The 26,072-nt window shown below is 43.5% G+C and overlaps 1 long non-coding RNA gene across 4 annotated transcripts in view; it reads right to left on the reverse strand.

The window, feature by feature from the left end:
* Positions 1 to 26,072, reverse strand: part of LOC143711591 (uncharacterized) — a 44,803-nt gene that overhangs the window by 12,190 nt on the left and 6,541 nt on the right. For 2 of the 4 annotated variants that reach the window (XR_013194881.1, XR_013194880.1), the window contains exons 2-3: positions 24,926 to 25,038; positions 12,209 to 12,423 (exon numbers count right to left, since the gene is read on the reverse strand). This is a non-coding gene — a long non-coding RNA (uncharacterized LOC143711591). Of the gene's footprint in view, positions 1 to 5,396; positions 5,641 to 11,991; positions 12,130 to 12,208; positions 12,424 to 24,925; positions 25,039 to 26,072 lie in introns of those variants that run through there. The other 2 variants (XR_013194882.1, XR_013194883.1) reach the window with 2 other exon arrangements.

Raw genomic sequence — 26,072 nt, forward strand, 5'->3', positions numbered from 1 at the left:
ACAAAATGTTAGAACGTATAAAAACATTTGTCTTTTGTTCACCTAAAAAAACACATTTTAAAAACTTTGCAAATGACCCCGATTTAAATGATATGTTAGTAACAATAATAAATATTATTTTAATACATTAATATACAAATATCAACACATAATAATATACAATATTTCTTTTGTAATATAATTAATTATTTTTTATTTAATAACTATCAAAATTGCAACCCCCTTTAATAACAAATGACTTTGGAGCAACATGAGAGTGTAAAGATGAATGCAGATTCTAATTAAGGCGAATGATTTACAGAAGGTGCCACTGACCAAATTTATACATTAACATGTGATATTTAATTATCGAAGGCACCTTTAAATGTTTTTGGAAGTTGCTTTTAAGGGGACGTCGTGACACTACAGTAAGTGATGTAGAAATTCGCTCTCGACTGTTTTGGTTTTACTCACAATGATCTAGATCCTCAGCTGACATTTATGGTTTCAACGGAGGATGTGACCATGGATATTCTCCTAAAAAATAAAAATCAAGGCATGACCAATGTTTGAATTGCCAGATGCTTCTCATAACAGACTGTCAATGTGAGAAGACACATGGTATATTACATACCTCATTGTTTAATTAGGTACGAAAGGGTGGAAATCAGTTTTGAAAGAGAGGAAAAGTAATAAAGTCAATGTTTCTGCCTGGTTGTCGGTCTGGAAGCTGAAAACCAGTAAAAATGTAATAATAATAAAGGAGCTCAAATGCGGATGTAATGGCCTGTATTTATGTGTTTCATTTTATCTTCAAAGACGGGCTGAAATTAAACAAACGTGCAAGTATAAAGGGCCATTTTAAAAATAGCCCCTTTTTTTCAGAGAGCGATCTCATCTCGGGTCCCACAGAGAATATTGCTACCGTCAGCACTAGCGCACATTAAGGGATGAATCAGAACAGAAGGAGCGAGAGAGAGAGGGGCGAACAGTGACAAAAAGACATTTTAATCACCGTTATTTCCGCCTGCGCCCAGGCGAACGAGGGCCGTGCCAGGGGTTGCGTGATTGAACAGTACCCTGCACCTTTAAACAAAGCCCACACAACTTCCTCACCGGCTTCATTTTAAAGACTCCTTTAGCCATAATCATTTTCGTATAATTCACTTTCATACAATTCTTTCTCCTAATCATTATCAGGGCCACTAACGTCTTAATGACTTCATAAATTTAAGCTATAAAAAGTAATGGAGAAAGACAAATGAGATAATTAGGAATAAATCTTAGTGGAAGCCCATTTATCAAAACATCGAGAGCCACTGAATATTCAAAATCATTAGGCCCTGTGTGTAATTAACAAAGCCCCTCAGTTATGAAGGAAACCTGTTTCCAAAGATATTAAGATCCAAAAGACTGCATGTTATTAAATTGACCGATGAATCTATGGTGTATAATATGATGTGGATTATTAGGATCCTTTTTAATTAAAAAGTGCGTTAGTTTTCTCTCTCTCTCTCTCTCTCTCTCTCTCTCTCTCTCTCTCTCTCTCTCTCTCTCTCTCTCTCTCTCTCTCTCTCTCTCTCTTTTTATTGTTTAAAAATTTTAACACTTTAATGGGAAGTTGAATTCAGGTCTTTAGTCACAAGGCAGTAAGAGACTTATCTATCTTTTTTTCGTCTCTCTCTCTCTCTCTCTCTCTCTCTCTCTCTCATGAATAGGATGGTGATGATATAATGGACAGAAGACTAGCCCTCAGTCCCAATATTTTATTCTCCTCCAGTACTGTTGTATAGCACATGGATGGAGGGCTTATTTTAATTTAACACACTTTGAATTCCTATTATCTTAAAAACTATGTGTAATGAAATCATTGGGCCTGATTAGCTAAAGTGAGAGTAAGACTCATGTTAAGTGTCTTTGGAATTAAAAACAGATTTTTTTCTGAGGACAGACCGAGCTTAACAGCTAATTTAAAAAAAAGCTATTTCCTGAATTTGAGCCATTATTACTACTACTTTCTTAAAATAAAAAGTTGATATTGCCACATATATGTGATAAGAACTTAAAAAAAGCTTGATTGATATTTAAAATAAGATATGATTTAACCATTATTTACTACAAGTTCACCAACTATTAGTCTGGATTACTGGTGTGTGTGTGTGTGTGTGTGTGTGTGTGTGTGTGTGTGTGTGTGTGTGTGTGTGTGTGTGTGTGTGTGTGTGTGTGTGTGTGTGTGTGTGTGTGTGTGTGTGTGTCTACTTAACTATATTTTGGGGACAAATTTGTACCCAGAAGTGACCAAAACCTGACAAAATCTCCAAAAACCTTTAGAGATGTCCTCATTTGTAAATCTGGTATAAAAATAAAGTAATTAAAATTAAAAATGTAAAAATGCAGAAGTAGGTTTAGGGGTATGGGTTGGTGTAAGGGGATAGAATATACAGTTTGTACAATATAAAAGCCATTACCTCTATGGAATGTCCCAGTTAGATAGATACTGTAAGTAAACGTGTGTGTGTGTGTGTGTGTGTGTGTGGGGTGGGGTGGGGGGTGGGTCAGTAGAATTCCAGCATAGTAAAATGACTTCTGAGAGATCATATGACACATAGTACTAAAAATTCAGCCTTGCTATCACAATAAAAAATTACATTTTAAAATATTTTAGAACAGAAAACAGTTAACATTTAACAGTATTATGTATTTTTGATTAAATAAATGCAGCCTCAGTGAGAATAAGAGACTTTCAAAAACATCTTTACTGAAAGATGAAATATTATTCCTTTTTTATATATTACTGACACCAATTTTTGAACAGTGATGTACATATATCATTAATTATTATATTTCTAAATAGTAATATTGTATATCTTCAGGGGATGCAGCTGGCCATCTCCTATCAAATGAAAGATGAGCAATTCATTTTTCTGGATCCTCATCAATGCCCAGCGCTTCAAAGTGAATCCATCAAAATGATTATTCGAAATACAGACATATGGAAAATTCTGTGTCGCTTGCCTACACGCAGATCCATTTGGTCAGGCCTTCAGTGGTCAATGCAGACGTGACTCGTCTATCTGGCTCTATTTACCTCGTCAGGTGTGAAATATTATTTCTTCGCGTGCTATTATCTCCCTATCATCCCCCTTGACACATAGATTATACATGCTTATCGGCAGAATACACAACAGTTCGTCATTAGAACATTAATTGAAAAAAGTGTAATTAATCTGCCTCGGTCCAGCTCCTGGACCCCTGCCAGCATCATCTGGGTAAGGCTGAACGCAAAGGAGGGGACGGCCACACAAACAGAAGAAACTATTGCGACTCAATACTGCCCCCTGTTGTCCATACGGAGCCCCATCCACCAGGGAGAGGAGTCTCATTTGTTCATCAATGGCAGCGAGCAGGCCTCTGTTGGGCAGACTGACACCCCAACGGCCTGCAATTACCCCACAGCAAAACCTATTGTCTGCGTGTCACCCCCCTGATGAGTGCACACTGTAAGCAATCGTCTCTTTTCTCTCGCAGCATCTGTACAAATAGCTTCCAGAGGCACTAAAAGACAGAGCAATTTGGTATTTTCTGTCATTTGACAGGTGAATAGAAAATGCTGGCGGATACACTAACAGAATCATTTTGCGTCCGTTTAAAAGGACAACGGCTAAAAGAGAATGTGAAAGAAGTATCGGCGGAGAAATTAGTGTTGCTAAAACAGCGGTTCAGAAGACTTCAGTCACATGGATGGAAGCTGTGATTAGTCCAATCTGTCATTAGTGTCTCACTGACGGAGCCATTAGGTTTGACTCAGAGGAGTAAAACGCTGCTCTGGGAGATCTTTACATCAAATACCTCACCCTTCATCACTGATCTAGGACAATGCATTAAGGAATGGTTCACCTAAAAATCTAAATTTGCTCATTTCAGTGCAGTTACAATTCATGTGAACTGAAAAAGAAAAAAAACATGCTCCATATAACTAGTGTACTATATGCCAAGCAGGGTTTCTGTAGGTTTTCTGGAGGTAAATTTTAAGATTTATTCAAGATTTTTTTAAGACCAAGTAAGGAATATGTAAGTAATAATTTGAAGGAAAAACAATATATCAATATGTTCTCTAAATGTAAATGTCTAGGGAGCAACAACTTCAGAGTTCAGAATATAACTTCCAACAGATATCCATTACTTTTTAATTCATTTTACAATAAATAAGTAGCTCTAATTGCTCAGCTCCCAACCATTAGAATATGGAAATATTAATGTTGAAAAAGTGATGTTCTTTCTCAGTATTGATGTCTTGTTTTTTTTCAGAGCAACTGTCTAAAGATTCTTAAATCAAGATACATTTACTGAAGAAACAAAATAACGTAAAATTTGAAGTCTTGATTTCTGTGAAATGTATCAAATTGATCACTAGTTTATGATTAAAACAAGTACAAATATCTACTTAATTCAAAGGAAAGTTTTCATAACTCATTGACAGGTGTTTGCTCTTGGTTTAAGCATACTTTTTTTTTTTTTACATGTGCATGTCAAGTAAAGTCATTGCGATTTAAATAGGTTTAGATATCTGTATTGATAACAGGACAAAAAAATACTGAGGAAGGTTTTTTTTTTTTTGCAATGTATGCAACATAACATGTAATGCAATGAATATGAATTTAAGACTTTCTGTTTAGATTTAAGACCTTTTTAAGACTTCAATTTGTGTAAGAGTGAATTAAGAATTAAGACCCACAGAAACCCTATCCAAGTATTCTGAAGCCATACAAGGTGTATGAGAAAATAAACGAAATTTAAGTCATAACCTTTTCAACAATTTGTGAACAAATCTTTTTTTGCTGAACTGCTTTTCTGCTTATATACACTCAACTTATATATTAAGTGTATGAATAATTATAAATATATTTTTTTCATTTTTAACAATATAATATAGATTTTGTATTTTAAATGTATATATTACATAATACATTGTATTTTACTTTTAGTTTCAATTGGCATGTTAGACGGTTTCAGAGTAAAACCCTTCTCGAAAACATATGATATTTTCTATTCATGCCCACAACTACAGCCATACTGTATATATTCAGTTAATCGTCTTTGCCCATAGCATATGTCTTATGTGGTATTTTGAGTTTAACTTATGAAAAGCTAGACTGCTTTTGTGAATCAGATCAAATGATTCACTGAAAGGTTTCTACTCAAAAGTACAATTTGTACCGTAATCATCTTATGAATCCAGCAAGGAAAGCTAGATTTTCAGTATGGATAACATGTATGATACTTAAATAGTTTTTTTGTGTTGTCTTAGAAATTGGATGGTAAAGAGCAACAAGCACAATATTTCAAACATCTCCTTTTATGATCCCCACAAGACAAAAAGTCTGAAATGGCATGAGGTTGACTAAATGTTTTGTATTTTTATTACTGGGTGAATTATCCCTCATTTGGGGGACTCTGTTTGAAATAACATAAAAAGTGTGCATCCAGTGATTTTGGGCATTCGGTTGCTGTCCGTTCAGTGTCTCCCTGGAGAACCCTTCATAACAGATGCATATAGATGAGGCTGTAATTGGCTGACCCCGGGCATCTTTCCCCAGGCTTAATTAGGCTGCCAGTCTGTCCCCAGATTGTCCCTATTCTCACCCGTCCCCAGTTTCAGAACTTGGAAAAGAGAAGCAGGGATGTGTGGGATTTGACACCCATGAGAACACATTCAGAACGATTCTTAATATAAAAGCTGTTTTAAGATCTCTTTCGCAGCTTTAGCACATGACAACATGTTTTACCATTAAACAGAGCAAGAGCAAGTTCATGTAGTTCAAAACTTAAACGCAAATGCAGTGTGAATGAAGGTTCCTGTGGTTGAGTGACAGTTTGATCAGGTGCAGTGATGAGGTGATGTCATGTCCAGTCTTTATGGATGCTTGCTAATGAGGTGTCAAAAGTAATCTGACACTTGGCACAGTCCAGCGGTAAATGTGCGCTCTCATGAACTTACTGCAATCTACCTGAAATGGACAAACTGAGTGATTCATTAAAACTCACATTAAAGGATTACAAATTTTTACTATCATTTTTTGTAATGGATTAACTTTATAAAAAGGTGAGTATTCCAAGATGATTTTAGTGTAACTGTACAGTAGGCTACATCTATCTATCTATAAATTACAGGAACGTCTGTCTGTCTGTCTGTTATTCGCATATGTCTCGAACTGTTAGTCCGATGGATTTCAATCTTGACAGGTGTCTTGCTACGGGCACAAGTAATTGCAGTGTCAAGTTTGATGTTGTTTGGATTAGAAATGCAAAAGATATCGTTAAATATATGTATATATCGGTAAAAGAAGAACACATTGACTTTTGCCGCTCTAGCCGCTGGCCACTCCGCCTCTCACATTGCACACTGAGTGGCCACTCCCCCTCTCACACTGCACACTGAGTGGCCACTCCCCCTCTCACACTGCACACTGAGTGGCCACTCCCCCTCTCACACTGCACACTGAGTGGCCACTCCCCCTCTCACACTGGACACTGAGTGCCCACTCCCCCTCTCACACTGCACACTGAGTGGCCACTCCCCCTCTCACACTGCACACTGAGTGCCCACTCCCCCTCTCACACTGGACACTGAATGCCCACTCCCCCTCTCACACTGGACACTGAGTGGCCACTCCCCCTCTCACACTGCACACTGAGTGGCCACTCCCCCTCTCACACTGCACACTGAGTGGCCACTCCCCCTCTCACACTGCACACTGAGTGGCCACTCCCCCTTTCACACTGGACACTGAGTGCCCACTCCCCCTCTCACACTGCACACTGAGTGGCCACTCCCCCTCTCACACTGGACACTGAGTGCCCACTCCCCCTCTCACACTGGACACTGAATGCCCACTCCCCCTCTCACACTGGACACTGAGTGCCCACTCCCCCTCTCACACTGCACACTGAGTGGCCACTCCTCCTCTCACACTGCACACTGAGTGGCCACTCCCCGTCTCACACTGGACACTGAGTGCCCACTCCCCCTCTCACACTGCACACTGAGTGGCCACTCCCCCTCTCACACTGCACACTGAGTGGCCACTCCCCCTCTCACACTGCACACTGAGTGGCCACTCCCCCTCTCACACTGCACACTGAGTGGCCACTCCCCCTCTCACACTGCACACTGAGTGGCCACTCCCCCTCTCACACTGGACACTGAGTGCCCACTCCCCCTCTCACACTGGACACTGAGTGCCCACTCCCCCTCTCACACTGGACACTGAGTGGCCACTCCCCCTCTCACACTGCACACTGAGAGGCCACTCCCCCTCTCACACTGCACACTGAGTGGCCACTCCCCCTCTCACACTGGACACTGAGTGGCCACTCCCCCTCTCACACTGGACACTGAGTGGCCACTCCCCGTCTCACACTGCACACTGAATGGCCACTCCCCCTCTCATACTTTACACTGAGTGGCCACTCCCCCTCTCACACTGTACACTGAGTGGCCACTCCCCCTCTCACACTGCACACTGAGTGGCCACTCCCCCTCTCACACTGCACACTGAGTGGCCACTCCCCCTCTCACACTGCACACTGAGTGGCCACTCCCCCTCTCACACTGGACACTGAGTGGCCACTCCCCCTCTCACACTGGACACTGAGTGGCCACTCCCCCTCTCACACTGGACACTGAGTGGCCACTCCCCCTCTCACACTGGACACTGAGTGGCCACTCCCCCTCTCACACTTCACACTGAGTGGCCACTCCCCCTCTCACACTGCACACTGGGTGGCCACTCCCCCTCTCACACTGCACAATGAGTGGCCACTCCCCCTCTCACACTGCACACTGAGTGGCCACTCCCCCTCTCACACTGCACACTGAGTGGCCAGTCCCCCTCTCACACTGCACACTGAGTGGCCACTCCCCCTCTCACACTGGACACTGAGTGGCCACTCCCCCTCTCACACTGCACACTGAGTGGCCACTCCCCCTCTCACACTGTACACTGAGTGGCCACTCCCCCTCTCACACTGTACACTGAGTGGCCACTCCCCCTCTCACACTGCACACTGAGTGGCCACTCCCCCTCTCACACTGCACACTGAGTGGCCACTCCCCCTCTCACACTGCACACTGAGTGGCCACTCCCCCTCTCACACTGGACACTGAGTGGCCACTCCCCCTCTCACACTTCACACTGAGTGGCCACTCCCCCTCTCACACTGGACACTGAGTGGCCACTCCCCCTCTCACACTGGACACTGAGTGGCCACTCCCCCTCTCACACTTCACACTGAGTGGCCACTCCCCCTCTCACACTGCACACTGGGTGGCCACTCCCCCTCTCACACTGCACAATGAGTGGCCACTCCCCCTCTCACACTGCACAATGAGTGGCCACTCCCCCTCTCACACTGCACACTGAGTGAGCACAGCGCAGGACCACAGACAAAGAGGGTCGAAGAAAGCAGCGGAGCTTTGGCAGCTACAATGTTAAATACACCTCAGACCCACAAAAATGTGCAAAGTAGCACTACTTTGGACTGTCTTTGACTTTGAATAAACAAACGACAAGTCACAAATTTAAGCAGACTCCCCTATATGTCATATAGACTGTTTACACTGCACTACCTGTCTATACTGTTCACATAGCACTTTTCTGCATTTTTGCACTTCTGGTTAGACGCTAACTGCCTTTCATTGTCTCTATAATTGTACTCTGCACAATGACAACAAAGTTGAAACTAATGTAAATCTAATCTAATCCAGAGTCCTGCTACCTGTACACAGATACTCAAATACATGTCACCTAATATCACCATTATAAATTATGTAGCCATGTAGTTCCATTTTCCATATTAAATGTATGTCATTATGTCAGTATCAGTATTTGCTTTCTACCATGCACAAATAAAAATGTCACTGGACTTTTGCTGTGTAATTGTAACAATGAGCACTCAAACACACTAAACCAACAATTACTAAAAACACACACAAAACATGCATTTTAAATATTCCTTCGTTTTATGCCATAACTTTTCTTTTTTTCGCATCATCAAAAACTATATTTTAAACATGAAAATAATTCAAATAAATATATTTATTTTCCATAACTTTTCTTTGTTTACTTTAAACCTGTAATATTTCATAACATTTCTTTGTTTTGCGTCTTTCATAACCTTAAAATGTTCATTTAAAATTGAAAATAAAGAAAAAATAACATTTGATGCCTTCTTTGTTTTGCACCCTTTTTAACAATAATAAAATATTTATTTTCAGGTTTAAATTAAAATAAATACAAATGGATTTCAGTGTTGTATAAAGACTTTTGGAATGTAAAATTCTTTATAATGTAACCGTTGAAATTATCTCTTGTTATGGTTGTGAAAATTAATGAACACTCTTAAGGGAGAGTATCCATCTGTGACTTAAGAAAGAGAAAAAGAGACAAAATGAGATCGAAAGACAGAGCGAGAGAGAGAGAGAGAGAGAGAGAGAGAGAGAGAGAGAGAGAGAGAGAGAGAGAGAGAGAGAGAGAGAGAGAGAGAGAGAGAGAGAGAGAGAGAGGGAGGGAAAAAAAGAAACAAAGAAGACGTTCTTTAGCCAATGTTCCTGAGTTCCTCGCGTAAATTAGTGGAAGAGCAGGGTGGCTTACTTTATTATTGTAATCCACAGTGCTAGCGCCGTGACCTTTAGCAAGATGATTGTTTCTCATTTATGAGTTTGAAGGTGCAATTTACTGAACGGTTTGATCCATAGGACCTGACCTTTGTAAATTGGCTGTTAAGCATATCAAGACTCGACCAACCTGCCCCACACATGCTCCAGAATGAACACAACATCCGCCCTCGCCCGTCTTCCCACACACACTCATAAAGTAAAACTTACTGTTACAGATGGAAACTTCCTCTAATTCTAAATCTAAGTCTTCAAAACTAAGTGCAATGCTTTGTTTTCAGCTAATGAGAGACATCAATATCTGCACATTTAAATGGCAATAGCAATTTGCTCACTCAATTTTGTTTTATTACAAATAATTTACTCAATTTAATTAAAGGGTTAGTTTAACCAAAAATGAAAAAAAATGTCATCAATTACTTACCCTCATGTCGTTTCAAACCTGTTCAGACTTTCGTTCATCTTTGAAACACAAATGAAAATGTTTAAAAGAAATCTGAGAGATTTCTGTCCCTCTATTGACAGTCCACGCAACTACCACTTTGATGCTTCAAAAAAATCATAAAGAGATTGCAAAACTAATCCACATGAATCGAGCGGTTTAGTCCAAATATTCTGAAGAGACACTCACTTTATATGCTGAACAGATTTAATTTAGGCTTTCATTCACACTGATCAGCATTTGAAACATTAATCAGCAAACAAAAACAGAAGCTCAACTGTACTTGCTTGATGCGTGAGAACAAACCTCATTGGTTCCTGTGGAAGCTCAAACCTGCTGCGTAACATGAGAATTAACCTCATTGGTTCTCGCACGTCAAGCGAACATGCTTGAGCTTCCGTTTACCATATCTGATGTGTGACTTAAATGTTTTTATGTTAATAAAAGACTAAATAAAATGTGTTTTTCATATACAGTGATCGTGTTTTCAGACATTTTTGACTAAACCGCTCGATTCATATGGATTAGTTTTATGATCTCTTTATGAACTTTTTAGAAGAGTCACAGTGGTAGTTGCGTAGGCTGTCAATGGAGGGACAGGAATCTCAGATTTCATTAAAATATCTTCATTTGTGTTATGAAGATGACCGAAAGTCTTACAGGTTCGGAACGACATGAGGGTAAGTAAATGATGACAGAATTTTGTCCATTTTTGGAGCTTGACAGACATGTTTTCAAAAAAACTAAATGCTATCAGTAATGAATAGAGCTTTACCGGATGGTTGAATAAAATGCTACATTAATTTTTTTTCTTCGTTTTTATTGCTTTAACGAATCAAGTTTCCACGAATAATGCTATTTGATTTCAAATGAATCATTGTTCATAATGAGTCAATGGAACGCTTCACATGTTCACCTGTATAAGTGAAATTTAGATAAAAGAAGATCATTTAATGCTGTAGATGTTGCGTTGAGTAATTCGAGGAAAAGGGTTTCATTATGCAAGAATGCAAAATTATCATTATGCAAATCAATCTAGATTTAAATGAGCGCTCTTTTACCAACACGCTGTGGAGCAGAACATTACCAAAGCTGGAGGCTACCTATTTAAAACACAGTAGTGAAATCATTTAACTGAGCAATAGATTCAATTAACATCTGTGTCTCAAGTCCACCGATCCATTTGAAGGATGCCAGTGTCTGACCACAATTAAATCTCATCACCATTCTCATTCTGATCAAGGCTGAGTGAAGGATGGTGACAGTTATCCTCTTCAACCATCTCTTTCTAGTGGTGACTTGTCAACACCAGCACATTTTCTAAATGGGATCCACACATCCTCAGATCTCACCTAAAGCCGCTAGCTCGGCCATCGCCTGGGATAAAAAGACATTATTTTATTATGAATCCATGGGTGTCAGATTTTATTTCATGGCTTAAATTTCACAGATTAAGCTGTTAGAGATATTCCAGCGCATCTCATTAATATCTGAAAGCGGTAATGTGTAATTTGTGGTGGTAATCATTTAAATAATTTCTGTGAATGTATGCAGCAGGACAATTCAGGCTTAGGACGCTGCGGGACCCTTCAATTTGACAGTTAACTCATAATTCCAAACAGGGATTTGTCCTCTGTCCACGGTTATTTCTCAGAAGGACAAGAGACCCAAGGCCATCGACAGGGGGTTACGAATAAGGGGGAGCTCACTATGGTCCTCTATATGGTATTGCACAGGTTTTTTTATTCATTTATTTATTATTTTTTAATTTCAGATGCGCTATATTTTAAAATAAAAAAAATCGGATCATATTTTAACGATTTGACTTACTGCAATTACATTCCAAATATTTAATTTTGGAAGCAATCATTAACTTTAAATAACTTGTTTTCTTTATTATTTAACATTTTAGAAATCAAAAAGTCATTGGCATTAAAAAGCTTTAAATACCCCAGTATAGCATACTCGTTCAGCATTTGCTGCCCTTGTAAAAATGTTGTCTAGTGAGTGACCGTGAATTTTTGCGACCACCCTGCAGAGACCAATATGTAGGAGAGACACATCACTGAATGACACTCACCCAAACAAGGTACATTTCAATATTCACACACCTACATGAACAGCTCCAGGCATATATCAGATTTCCTCCCCAGACATTGAGACCTTCGGACTTTGTCCCCCTCTGTGACGTGACCCTAGTTTGCAGCGGAGCAAATTTTCCTGACTGGCATTCCCTCCATGCTCTCGCGTGAAGGACAGATGAGAGATGGAGCGAGGGCAGGAGGCAGGAGAGAAGAGGCGGTGAAGCCGCTCACTTGTAGGTTGTCTATAAAGAAGCAAAGGCACATGAAATTAAAGATGATCATCCCAGTGTCAGAAACAGAGCTCTGCTGGGGTATTTCGGCCCATTCTGAGTCCCCATAGAGATCTGTTATAAGGCATATGCCTCTTGCCAATCAGAGCAGCCCCGAGCTCTATGGGATCACTGATGAAATATGGACAATGGCATGCAAGGTGGGCACAAGGGGAGGCAGGCAACTTAATGAGGCAATTTCTCAGATAATAAGATTGGAAGATATGCTAATATTTCTACCTTAAGGAGATAATTATGATGTAGAAGATAGAATATTTTATCTTAAAGCGACAGTGCACTGGTCCCAATCCTGATGCTCTCAAGCAATTTATTTTTTTGGTGGATATTTTCTACGTGTGCACTGGGATGGGGAAAAAAACAATGCTAGCTAGGCCAGTTTTTTTCCTCTTTGTGCTTTCTTTGATTGTTTTGATAGGGACTTTATATTGAATGTTCACTTGGGACTTCAAAAGAAAGCATCAAGGCTTATAAATATTTATGTTGCTTGGGAGTTAAGTGGAAAAGAATAATAGTGATATATAAATAAACTCATACGCACAGATCTTTATTTTTAATTAAAACAAAAAAATGGATAATTGTAAATTAATGTTCTCAACCTCATGAGTTTTTTTTTTGTCATAATCATAACTTTATTGTTTGCCCATTTTGAATATTCCCATTTTCAAATAAGATGCAAGGTTGCTGTATGGGAAAGAAGGGCCCGGGGCTTTAGAGTATTCCCCAAATTTCTGCTTATTTTATTACTCTTTCTCTCTCAGAGGATACAGGCACCTCCAATTGCAGCTTATAATGAGCTCTATCAGATAATTACGAGCTCAGCTGGCCTGAAAAACAAGTTAATAAATATGGCAGTCCGTGGCAGCTACAGAGGAAGTTTCAGTGTGAACTCGCAAGGTCTGTGAGTTTTGTCCCTAGACAGGGAAACTCGAGACCTGAACAGAGATGGTCATCAGGAAGTATGTTTAACCACATGTCACTGCTGAACAAAAGTAGGACACATCTGGAGGCTTTAACCAGGCAATCTACAGAATCCACATTTTGGCTTTCTGAGGATGGAGGAGTGATGAACTCAATGTTCCCATGTCAATGACTGCTAGACATCTGGCTCATCTCTTAACTTTTCTGTGCTGTTACCAATGAAGATTCAGCCAGAGATAGTATAAGGGTAGGAGAAGGACAAGTTAATGAATGGGACAAGTCTTAACGCTCAACATGGCAACTGTAGGAATGTAAAAAACAAGTTCCAAAGCTGTAATTTCCGACAATCCACTGATGTCCACTGAGGCTAAATTTAGGAAAATTACATGAATATTCATACTATTATCGTTGTAATTCAGGATATGCGCAAGTTAAAATTGTGTTGCTTGATATCTCTAAAATAATTGTTATTAATTAACTAAATAAAATTTAACACAAAAACTGGATTAAAAATGACATTCAACAAATAAAATTTTGCTGGAATAAACAAGAATCTTATTCAGAATGTATTTAGCAATTTTAGCGTTCTTTTTTTTTAAATTCACTTTGTTATTCAGCCAAGAATAAGGGTAAAATGCGCCACATGTACATGTTAGCTCCCTCTTTAGCATACTGATTAATCTATGCCCGGTGTGGGCGTCATGGGCCATCTGAATAGTGGGTAAATGCCATCTCTGGGCGGGCGGGAGTCTTTGTGATATTTCTTCTCTCTGTCAAATAGAATTCATGTATATTTTGCAATCCTTGCATCCTATTATGTGCAATAAACTAGGTACTTTATCCATGACAGCACCTGGCTGGCGGTAAAAAATATGCAGAAGCCAATCTGCCAAACACACCCTTTCAAAATCAAATTTATTTAGTTAGAAACGGTCTCAACGACACTCTTGTAAGCTATCATGTAACATTGTGATTAGAATACAGACAAGCAGAAATTTAATTCATTTCAAATTCAGACCTGCTCCGCTTCCTATTATGCCGCTGTATCAGTAAATTGTAAACCCTCCGTTGCGGCATTACAATTCAAACAAGGTTAGTTTTCAAACACCTGATTTGAATATGCTGAAAAAAGGAAAGGAATATGAAGGAAGAACTGCTTCGGCAGCCTTTGTGTCAATGCACGGCGAAAGATGAAGAAGTGAAGGCATGCGAGCAGAGGAGAGGCACTTTTGGATGCGATGGCTGAGCGATAACGCCCTAGGAAGTGTCAGCTAATTTCAATGCAGTACGTACAGCACAATTATTATTATTATCACCAAATCATGGAAATAAATTAAAAGAGCGAGATCCGAAAATAGCGCATCTGGGCCTTACACTTCACAGGTACACCCAGTGGGGATTCAGAAGGAGATGACTTTGCCTCATTATGTGCTTGGGCGGCGTGCATGCGTGCGTGCGTGTGTGTGTGTATGTGTGAAGGGAGATGGTGGACTCACTGTAATGCCAGATCTCAACAGATGAGATAGGGTCTGTAATTTGAATGTCAGTGGGAGGCAATTTAAACACATGGCAGTCAGAGAACGCCTGAGTATGGTGACACTGATCAGCAGCAGGGCTGTTCGGGTCTCTGCAAGGTCAGTGTTTGGGTTTGTTCCTCAGAGAACACTGTTGGTCAAAGAAGGAAAGACTCTGACAGGTTTTATTAATTGGCTTGAACTCTGACAGAAATTACACTTCTACATTTCTTCATAAATGATTTCAGCACTTGGGTGACATTATTGAGGTTGAAAGAATGCCAAATGCGTCGTAAAACGAGCTCATAGTGTCACTGCGAACGGATCAAGCAGAACAAACCAAAGGAAATGTGGAAAGTATAGCGTTAGCCAAGTGCAAACAAAAACACCCGTCCGCTGTGTGTGAACTAAAAGCTTTCCCAGTTCATAATGTTACTCCATTTGACATGTCCTGGATCATCTGCCAGGGAACCAGAGTGACAGATATTCCTTAAACTTTTGTGAGGAAAGCAACCAAGTGAAGAATCTGGGATGAGATGGACCGACAAAACCAAGCAGGGTTCCTTCCATCCCTCTGAAACAATTCATATCTCAATCAGTGTCATTGAACGCTGATTTGAACATCACAAGTGCTACAATCATATCCGAATGTGGATGATAACCAAAGTACAGTAATTTCCACCAAATCAGAAGCAGAACAAAAATCAAGCGATTTCCTAATCAAAAATGCTTAACGGTGGACGATGCGAGAGGTGCAGTGGGGGCCCTCGTTCTTCTCCATCCAGGAGAGCCAGTGACTCATCCTTCACTCTTTCCATCCCTCCTCCTGTCCTATGATTCATGGGCTCAGGGGGGGCCCCATCTCCCTGGAGAAATTAACAGTGATTTTAATTGCGTAGACATCTCCAATTCATTACTGCCCACTCGCACAAATTTTCACCCTCTCAGGTGTCAAATGGCACTTAACATCTCTGCCAATCACGGCAGCACTAGAGGAGAGCTGAAGGAGATGGGAAGCATGTGGCGGGTGCGTCGGGCCCCCCGGTGCCGAGACGACGTGGAGGACCCCTCTTATCCCCTCACTTTAACTCCTGCAACCCTGCACACACACACACACAGATCAGTCTAAATGGTTGTATATGTGTTGAATCAAAAAACATGGTGTGCGGCGCCCACTGTAGCATTTCTTTCAATTACATCAATGATTAAAGCTTTAAGAGAAGATGATGACATCCATTTTATTTTCCGTCTTGAGGCAGACGCGTGACTCGCTCACACCCTTATTATCAAGATCCTGCCAGATCGTAATATCCAAAACCGAATATGAAAATGACGAGGGGCAGCCAGCTTTACGTGGTGAAAATCCCTGATGTGCACGTGAGTCTATTTACAGCAGGCTGCCCTCGGGGCTTTGATTAATTTCAGATAATCAGCGGTAGCTCCTTGACCTTGGAGTTCAATATGAATGCTCCTCATATCCTGACAATACTTCCACAAAACACCACTGGGTAATGCCAGTTTGGTGGTTGTTTCAAAATTAAGATATTAGACCTACCTTCCTTCCTTCCTTCCATCCATCCATGGCCGTTTACACCTGGGACTAAGATGCGTTTTGGTTGATCGCATCACAAGGGGATGACGCTAAATGGGGTCTTAAACATTTTGAGCTTGTCCACTTTCGACCACTTCCAGAGGTAGTCGAAGATGCATTTGACTGGATTGCTTTCGTAGTGTAAACACTCATATGGTTGAATGTGTTTGAACAGCCACAAAAGACCGCCTACTCTCCGACTACTGAATTATGCGTACACATTATGGGAAGTGCGCTAGCCATACAATATTTAAACTTTGTTGGAGGTAGACTGGTTTGAAGACAAAAAACATACCAATCACGACGTTCTCTCACCATTCCTGATTTCTAACACACACTTACAGTGTTCACTGTGGGCTTGCGACTGCCAGAGCAGAGATCAGTGTTTTTCGTCGTCTTCCGTCGCGTTCATATGTAAATTGCATGAGCTTATTTAATCCGTTTGATCAACATATCTGAAAAAGGCCATACATTTACTCACCCATAGACCCTCCCCTCGAAGAGATCGGGACAGAAGTGGTCGAAAGTGGACAAAAGAAACAGATTTAAATACCAGGTGTAAATGTGTCTGCCTCATCTACTTGGGATCTGATCGACTAAAACGATCTATCTATCTATCTATCTATCTATCTATCTATCTATCTATCTATCTATCTATCTATCTATCTATCACAATGAATGTAATGAGATGTTCATAGCACAAAATCATAAACATTGTAATATAAACAGACATTTCATGACACCTCAGCTGATGTTGAGTAGAAAACTGTGAGATTAGTGGCCTAATTGAATGAATTTAATTTGCTGTAATGGAAGAAATATGTCACAAGAAAAAACGGCTGTCGACTGCCTTTCTCATTCAAATGTAATTTTTTTTCTTAGACCACCATCCCCACCCCCACCCCCACCCCCACCCGATCCTCTTTTTTTTCTTTTATATATAGTCTCAGTCATATTTTTGAGTTACATAAAAAGATTTGGGTAAAGCAAAGAACTGAGAAAGTGTGTGTCAAATTATTACACTGTAATTACTAGGATTAGACTTGGATTTAAATTTGAGGGGGGAAAAAATAAATATAAGGCATTATTATTATTAACATGTGATTTTAAAAAAGCCAAACTTTCAGAGCTTCTGTTACTTACTTTAAAACGGTCACATTAACAGTAAATAAAATAAAATATATATATATATATTTTTTTTTTTTTATTGTTATTATTTTAATATGTGAATGTGAGTTCACATTCGGCAAGTAGACTGACAACAGATACATATATTTATGTATTTATTTTAGAAAAGTTGAGCCATTAAATAACAAACCACCCCATTAATTATCTGCAGTCCAAAGTCAAGTTTTCTGTTGTTTGCTCTGAATTCTTTTTTAAAGAATTATATACTAAGTACCTGCAATGTAAATGTTGCCTTCCAAACAATTCAACCATCAAACATGGCTCAAAAAAACCTGTTTTTGCCTCCCACTTTCACAATATCCCAGCAAAAAACACTTAAACTCTCAAAATGGCAGCTGGATGAAACGAGTGACTCATATGTAAAACTTTTCTGACCTTCTACAACCATTAACTGGCAAACAAACTATGCATCAAACTGAATACACACAATCTATCTATCTATCTATCTATCTATCTATCTATCTATCTATCTATCTATCTATCTATCTATTTTTTCTAAATGGAAGCATGTAAGACAGCAGAGAAAACTTCAGTATGTCTGGATTACTGTATTTTACCGCCCTCAAACACAAAGGAAAATACACTTCTCTAGGGTGGCTTTGAAAGGTCATGAGGTGTTAGTCTTGATGACAGAATTTTTATTATTTCCTTCTAATTAGTAGGGAAAAGCATACTATTTGAGGTTCTCAAGTTAAAGCATCTAGTCTAATTGAAAGAGCTGTTCCCTATCGGTCAGTCACTACAACGTAGGTCATGACTGACCAATAGGAATCTCGCTAGAGAGGCCAATCTACTTCGAGTGAAACTAAAACAAGCCAATACACATTGGCGTGCAATCATTTGCATCAGCTGCGCGCCCTCGTTAGCGCGGGTATAAACGAGCAGCTGGTGCGATTGCACACTAGCTTTTTGCTTCGGAGCCAAACACTTCGATGTCTCTGCTTTCAGTTGAAACCAACTACTACGAGCCTTTCTGGACCTCTCCTTCCCGGTGCGGGCGTGACAGCACGGCAGCGCGAGCAGTTTCTCTTTCGCTCTCTTCTTTTTTTTGTTATTTTAAAAACTGAGCCGAGCCCTCGAGGTTGGACGATTGGTATCTCGGGGTGGCGCGCGCTGGTTCTCAGCAACCCACCCCAGTGCCTTTCTTCCCGGAAGTGCATGAGGAGCTCACAGGGACGTGGACGGCACATTTTACTGCCCGAAACCGTCTCGGTGGCTCCTCCTCCCTCACCACCCTTGATGGCGGGGCAGCTAAGGGATACGCGCGTATCCCGCCAGTGGAACGGGCCGTTGCTATGCAACTGTGCCCTAACTCCACTTGGCGTGGAGAACCGTGTCTTCCTTCCCGGGCCTGTAAGTACTCGTCGGACCTGACCGGCAAGGCTTACAAGGCCTGTGGGGAAGCTGCCTCTGCCATGCACGCTATGGCGTTGTTGCAGGTTCATCAGGCCAAGGCACTGAAGGACCTGCACGAGGGTGGTCATGATCCACAAGTTCTCCAAGAACTTCGTGCCGCAACTGACCTCGCGCTTCGTGCGACGAAGGTCACTGCGCGGTCAGTGGGTCGTGCGATGTCCACACTAGTGGTCCAGGAACGCCACCTCTGGCTGTGTCTGGCTGACATGCGGGAGACCGACAAGATCAGGTTCCTTAACTCCCCCGTGTCCCAGACCGGCCTCTTTGGCGACGCGGTCGAGAACTTCGCCCAGCAGTTCTCGGCTGTACAGAAGCAGACTGAGGCCATTAAACATATCCTGCCGCGGCGGTCAGCTGCTGCCTCCACCCCACCGCCCGCGGCTCCTCGGTCTGCTCGTCGCCGTGGGCGTCCGCCTGCGTCTGCCCCTGCTCCCGCGCCGCAGCAGCAGCCTCCATCCAAGCGGCACCGTGGAGCCAGTCGCAGGCAGGGCGCCCCGCCCGTCCAGGCCCCCGCCAAGAGGGGCGGCAAAGCCAAAGGTAAGCGGCCCTAGGACGGGCGACCCAGAGGTGGAAGGGACTGCTCTCCAGGAGACGATGACTGCATCGCTCCCTCCCCCGGAAGAGGGCCGGGTGGAAAATCCTTTGTTTCGTTTTGTTTGTGTTCCGCCGCTGGCCTTAAAACCAGCGGTACCCAAATTTTCAATAAAAGAGCAGTTTCTATCATCTCTGGGTCCGAAGAGGGCCCGGAGAGTAGTGGGGGGTCAGAATCCTCACCACTCTCATCCGCCTCTTCTATCGCCAGCCGGCAGCTGCGTACGGTCCGAGAACGCCATCGAGCCGCCTCCCGCACCTCCTGCCCCGTGGAACCAGGTAAGTGCTGCACAGCACACTCAGACCCCGCTACGGGCCGCCTCCCAGAGAGAGCCTCCCGAGCTGCGTCCCTGTGTTCCACCTCGCTGCCCCACTCCGGGTACGCCTTCGGTCCCTTTGGTCCCGCTTGTACGGTCTCTGCGAGCCTGGTTAGCGCTCCCCAGGCCGTCTCGCTGGCTCATTCGAACCATCAGGCTCGGCTATGCGATTCAGTTCGCCCGGCGTCCCCCCAAGTTTCGGGCCATCCACTCCACTACAGTGAGAGCAGCCGATGCCCATGTCTTGCGTGCGGAGATCGCAGTCCTACTGGCGAAGGATGCGATAGAGCCGGTCCCTCCAGCCGATATGAGGTCAGGGCACTACAGTCCCTACTTCATTGTACCCAAGAAAGGTGGTGGGTTACGACCGATCTTGGATCTGCGAGTTTTGAATCGGAGCCTCCACAAGCTACCGTTCAAAATGCTCACGCAGAGACGCATTTTCGAATGCATCCGTCCCCAAGATTGGTTTGCAGCGATCGACCTGAAGGACGCGTACTTTCATGTCTCGATTCTTCCTCGACACAGGCCATTTCTGCGCTTTGCGTTCGAGGGTCGAGCATATCAGTACAAAGTCCTACCCCTCGGGCTGTCCCTGTCCCCCCGTGTCTTCACGAAAGTCACGGAGGGGGCCCTTGTTCCCATGAGAGAACAGGGCGTTCGCATCCTCAACTATCTCGACGACTGGCTCATACTAGCACACTCTCGAGATCAGCTATGCGAACACAGGGACCTAGTGCTCAGGCACCTCAGCCAGTTGGGTCTTCAGGTCAACTGGGAAAAGAGCAAACTCTCCCCTGTGCAGAGGATCTCTTTTCTCGGTATGGAGTTGGATTCGGTCGCCCAGACAGCGCGCCTCACAGAGCAGCGTGCTCAGTCGGTGCTGAACTGCTTGAACACGTTCAAGGGCAGGACAGCGGTCCCACTGAAACTCTTTCAGAGGCTCCTGGGGCATATGGCAGCAGCATCAGCGGTAACCCCGCTCGGCCTGCTACATATGAGACCGCTTCAGCACTGGCTTCACGGCCGAGTCCCGAGATGGGCGTGGCATCATGGCACTCACCGGGTGGCAATAACACCGGTGTGCCGCCAGACCTTAAGCCCGTGGTCAGACCCCTCGTTCCTGCGGGCAGGAGTCCCCTTGGAACAGGTGTCCAGGCATGCTGTGGTATTCACAGATGCCTCTGCCACCGGCTGGGGTGCCACGTACAACGGGCATGCAGTGTCAGGGGTGTGGACGGACCCTCAACTGCATTGGCACATCAACTGCCTCGAGTTGCTAGCAGTACATCTCGCCCTGACCCGCTTGAAAAGACGGCTACAGGGCAGGGACGTGCTGGTCCGTACGGACAACACTGCGACCGTTGCGTACATCAACCGACAAGGTGGTCTACGCTCCCGTCGCATGTCGCAACTCGCCCGCCATCTCCTCCTCTGGAGTCAGAAGCATCTGAGGTCGCTTCGAGCCATGTATGTCCCCGGCTTGCTCAACCGTGTGGCCGACGAGTTATCACGAGCTGTGCTCCCGGGAGAATGGCGACTCCACCCCCAGGCATTTCAGCTGATCTGGAGAGAGTTCGGGGAGGCTCAGGTAGACCTGTTTGCCTCCTCAGAGACCTCCCACTGCCAGCTGTTTTACTCCCTGACCGAGGGAACACTCGGCACGGACGCACTGGCACACAGCTGGCCCCGGGGCCTTCGCAAATATGCGTTTCCCCCAGTGAGCCTACTTGCGCAGACACTGTGCAAAGTCAGGGAGGACGAGGAGCAGGTCCTTCTGGTGGCTCCCTATTGGCCCACCCGGACTTGGTTCCCAGAACTCATGCTCCTTGTGACAGTCCCTCCCTGGCCCATTCCTCTGAGGAAGGACCTTCTGACTCAGAGACGGGGCACCCTATGGCACCCGCGTCCAGACCTCTGGAAACTCCATGTCTGGTCCCTGGACGGGACGCGGAGGGTTTAGGTGACTTACCCCCTGAGGTACTTAACACCATCACTTCAGCACGGGCGCCGTCCACGAGACGTGTTTACGCCCTGAAGTGGAACCTGTTCGTCGAGTGGTGTTCTTCTCGCCGAGAAGACCCCCGAAGATGTCCGATAGGGTCTGTGCTTTCCTTCTTGCAGCAGGGGTTGGAGCGTAGACTGTCTCCCTCCACCCTCAAAGTACATGCTGCCGCTATTTCAGCTTATCACGACCACATAGATGGCAAAGCAGTGGGAAAGCACGACCTGGTCGTCAGGTTTCTTAGGGGGGCGAGACGATTAAATCCTCCTCGACCCCCCTCCATACCCTCTTGGGATCTTTCCCTGGTGCTTCGAGCACTTCAGGATGTTCCCTTTGAGCCTCTGCAGTCAGTAGATTTAAAGCTTCTTTCCATGAAGACTTTGCTGCTGGTTGCACTGGCCTCTGTCAAGAGGGTAGGAGACCTGCACGCATTTTCGGTCGACGAATCGTGCCTAGAGTTCGGGCCGGGTGACAGCCACGTGGTACTAAGACCCCGGCCTGGCTATGTGCCCAAGGTTCCTACCACTCCCTTCAAAGACCAGGTGGACAGAACTCAAAGCGTCAGGACCTCAGACCAGCTCTTTGTCTGTTACGGAGGCCAGCAGAAGGGAAAGGCTGTCTCCAAGCAGAGGATGGCCCACTGGATAGTGGATGCCATCGCCTTGGCTTACCAAGCACAAGGCGTGCCCTGCCCGCTCAGGTTGCATGCACACTCCACGAGAGGCGTTGCATCCTCCTGGGCGCTGGCACGTGGCTCCTCGCTAACAGATATCTGTAGAGCTGCGGGCTGGGCGACACCTAACACGTTCGCTAGATACTATAGCCTACGTGTAGAGCCGGTGTCCTCCCGTGTTCTCACCCTAGACGGGTAGAAGCACTGAGAGGTCTGGCTCTGTCGGCTTGCTGCACCCTACTGTGCACCCTTATTACTCCAGAGTAAAACCTGTTGAGTCCTCCAAAACCCCTCGGCCCGGACTTGGCGGAGCGTCCGGCGCCAGGCCCTTATCCGCTGAATCCTTGAGAACCGGATCTGGGCTGGGTTCCATTTGTGTGACCCTACGGGGATCCCATATGTGTATATTCCACGGCTGCTCCTATCGGAAGCCCGTGTCTTTCCCTTGGGCTAAGTCACCCTTTATTTCATATGCAGTACAGCCTTCGGCTAGTCCATATGCATTCCACATAACTCTTTGAAGAAGTGGCTTCCGCAGCGTTCCTTCCTAAACAGAAAGGGCACGCTTTCCCAGTGTTATCCAATATCTCACTGTATGGGTTATTACGGAACAACAGTGTCAGACTCACTCTGTGTAAGCCTCCGCCTATCGTCCTTCCAGGCAAGAAGGTGTAGAGGCTTGCACGGGGGCGCTGGATGGGGTGCAGCGGCTGTGGCGCTTTGGTAGGGATTCCTATTGGTCAGTCATGACCTACGTTGTAGTGACTGACCGATAGGGAACGTCTCGGTTACATATGGTAACCCTCGTTCCCTGAGGGAGGGAACGGAGACGTAGGTCCCGTCGCCACATCCGCTGCCGCCCGCCGGGGCGGCCAGCTTTCTCAGGCTTGGCTCCTCAGCAAAAAACTAGTGTGCAATCGCACCAGCTGCTCGTTTATACCCGCGCTAACGAGGGCGCGCAGCTGATGCAAATGATTGCACGCCAATGTGTATTGGCTTGTATTAGTTTCACTCGAAGTAGATTGGCCTCTCTAGCGAGATTCCTATTGGTCAGTCATGACCTACGTCTCCGTTCCCTCCCTCAGGGAACGAGGGTTACCATATGTAACCGAGACGTTTCATGGACTGTTTACAAAGACATGTCTTTCATTTGAACAATGCTGACATGCATTTTTTTACTTTTCCACACACACACACACACACACACACACACACACACACACACACACACACACACACACACACACACACACACACACACACACACACACACACACACACACACACAGGGTTGCCAACTGTCCCATTTTAGCGGGACTTCCCGTATATTGGGCCTAATTTATTTATCCCGTACATGACCCACGGGCAAAAATATTTGTCAATTTGTTGCAAAAATTAAAATAAATTAAAAATCTTATTTTCAAATTTGTAACACTGTAAATATAATATAATTAAATATATATATAACATTTTAAATAGTGATATATTCATTTTATTTAAAAAAGGGTTTTTTATTATTGTTATTATTTTTTCAATTTAATTATATATTTAATATTTTAATAATTTTGAAATTATATAATTATTGGTGGTCACTAATATGTTAGTTTCATGTTAGTTTTATGTTAATTTCATTTTATGGTCTTATATTTTTGCTATTAACAATGAAAATGGAACATCAATGCACAACTATGCAGTCGGGAATATAAACAAAGTGCACAACATCATCATTCCTATCACACATTTCATTATCACTCCAATCTGAACAAAGAATATGGACACGGCTGACTGTGCTTTACATTTATATGGCACTTTACATTTGCCCTTCTAACCCATTACTGCCAGTCAATTACTGTATATGTGAATCCATTTACCCCTGAACCTCAGATACCCTGCGTGTACATGACACATCAGCATTCTTTAAAGGGGACCTTGAGGATTCACTGATGGTGACCTCCCATGGGCTTACCAGCTAAAATGTCAGACACCCGTATGAAAAATGGCACCCCTCACCATAGAATGCCCTGTGGGAGGAGCGCGAGAAAGCAGACAGAGAGGCCTCTACAAAAGTCCACCTAGGTACATCCCTGACAACAGACGCCTGCTAATTAACCATTGTGCGGCACTTTTACAATTAATTAGCCCCTCAAGCTGCTTTTGTCAAAGGCGGTAAACAAGGCGAAGTGAAGTTAATGACTTACTCAGATCAAAGGATGAGTTATTGTCTTTATTTTTCAGCAGTACCTGTGGGAGGTTCAGTTGCGCTCCAGCAACATGGAGATGTTTCCTTTCATCAGTTCGTCATCAGGGGCAGCGGAGCCACTTCTGGGGGACAGGGATGCTGGATGGAGAGATTTCTAGGGAGAGAGGAAGAACCAGCATTGAGATCCAGCTCAAGGGAGGATTTATGAAATCTTATTTTCCTCTTCAATTTAACTGTATCAATTCCCACGGGCATTCCTCAAAAGTGAGTTAATGATATGATGCAAATAATTTTTTTGATCGGTTCAACTGAAGGCATAAACAACAACAAGGACACGCTGGCACATTTTCGGTGGATAGTTCTTGAGGGCCAAGTATTTTTAATTCCAATGAGAGCAAATCCAAGGTCAGACTCTGAACTTCCTGGCCATTAAGAGATCACAAAGACTAGCAAGTGAGAGTGCATAATATCCACACAGCTATTTTTGGCCTCAGATTAAAATATATGACATGTTGAAATGACTGCAATGTGCAAGAGAGGTATTCAAACTAGACACTAATGATGCTTATTAATGGCGTGAATGAAGTCTTGACAGGTCGTGTGTCATTTTCCAAGGAATGCTTCACTGGCATAATGGCTAATGTAAGTGGGTGTAATTATATATATTATACCCTGTCCTATTGTATTTTGGCAGCGGTTTGAGGGAGTCAGACAGTTAGGATGAAAATCACAGCCGTTATGCGGAAGGAACAGGAGAGCAAGAGGAATTGTAGGCCGTTACCAATTTTTGGTCGTTTCATGTGGACCGGAATAGCACGTTTAAGCCAATAGCACCTATTAGTGGTCATTTGGAGAGTTTGCCAGTACAGGCTTCACATATACATGCATAGAATTGCATAGTATGTTGCACCATTAGTGGAAACTAAACGTCACAAATTCATCTCCTCCAACAGATGACAAAATCCTATAGCTCTCTCTTCTTTTTTTGTAGCAAAAAAAAAAAAAAGATCTCTAATTGGAAGCCCTGAGGTAAAGCCTTTCATTAATCATTAAGCTTTGCAATCTTGATAACAGATCTGGGAAGCTAAACACCTCTCTCATTTATTTTTATTTACATATTTCCCCTCTGTCTCTCCTTTTTTATCCAAAGGGAACGAGGTATGGAAAACCCGTCAAAAGAACAGACAG

The sequence above is a fragment of the Siphateles boraxobius genome, unplaced genomic scaffold, assembly GCF_051911475.1.
Source record: "Siphateles boraxobius isolate OS27281-9 unplaced genomic scaffold, OSU_SipBor_1 5, whole genome shotgun sequence".
Classification (NCBI taxonomy): Eukaryota; Metazoa; Chordata; class Actinopteri; order Cypriniformes; family Leuciscidae; genus Siphateles; species Siphateles boraxobius.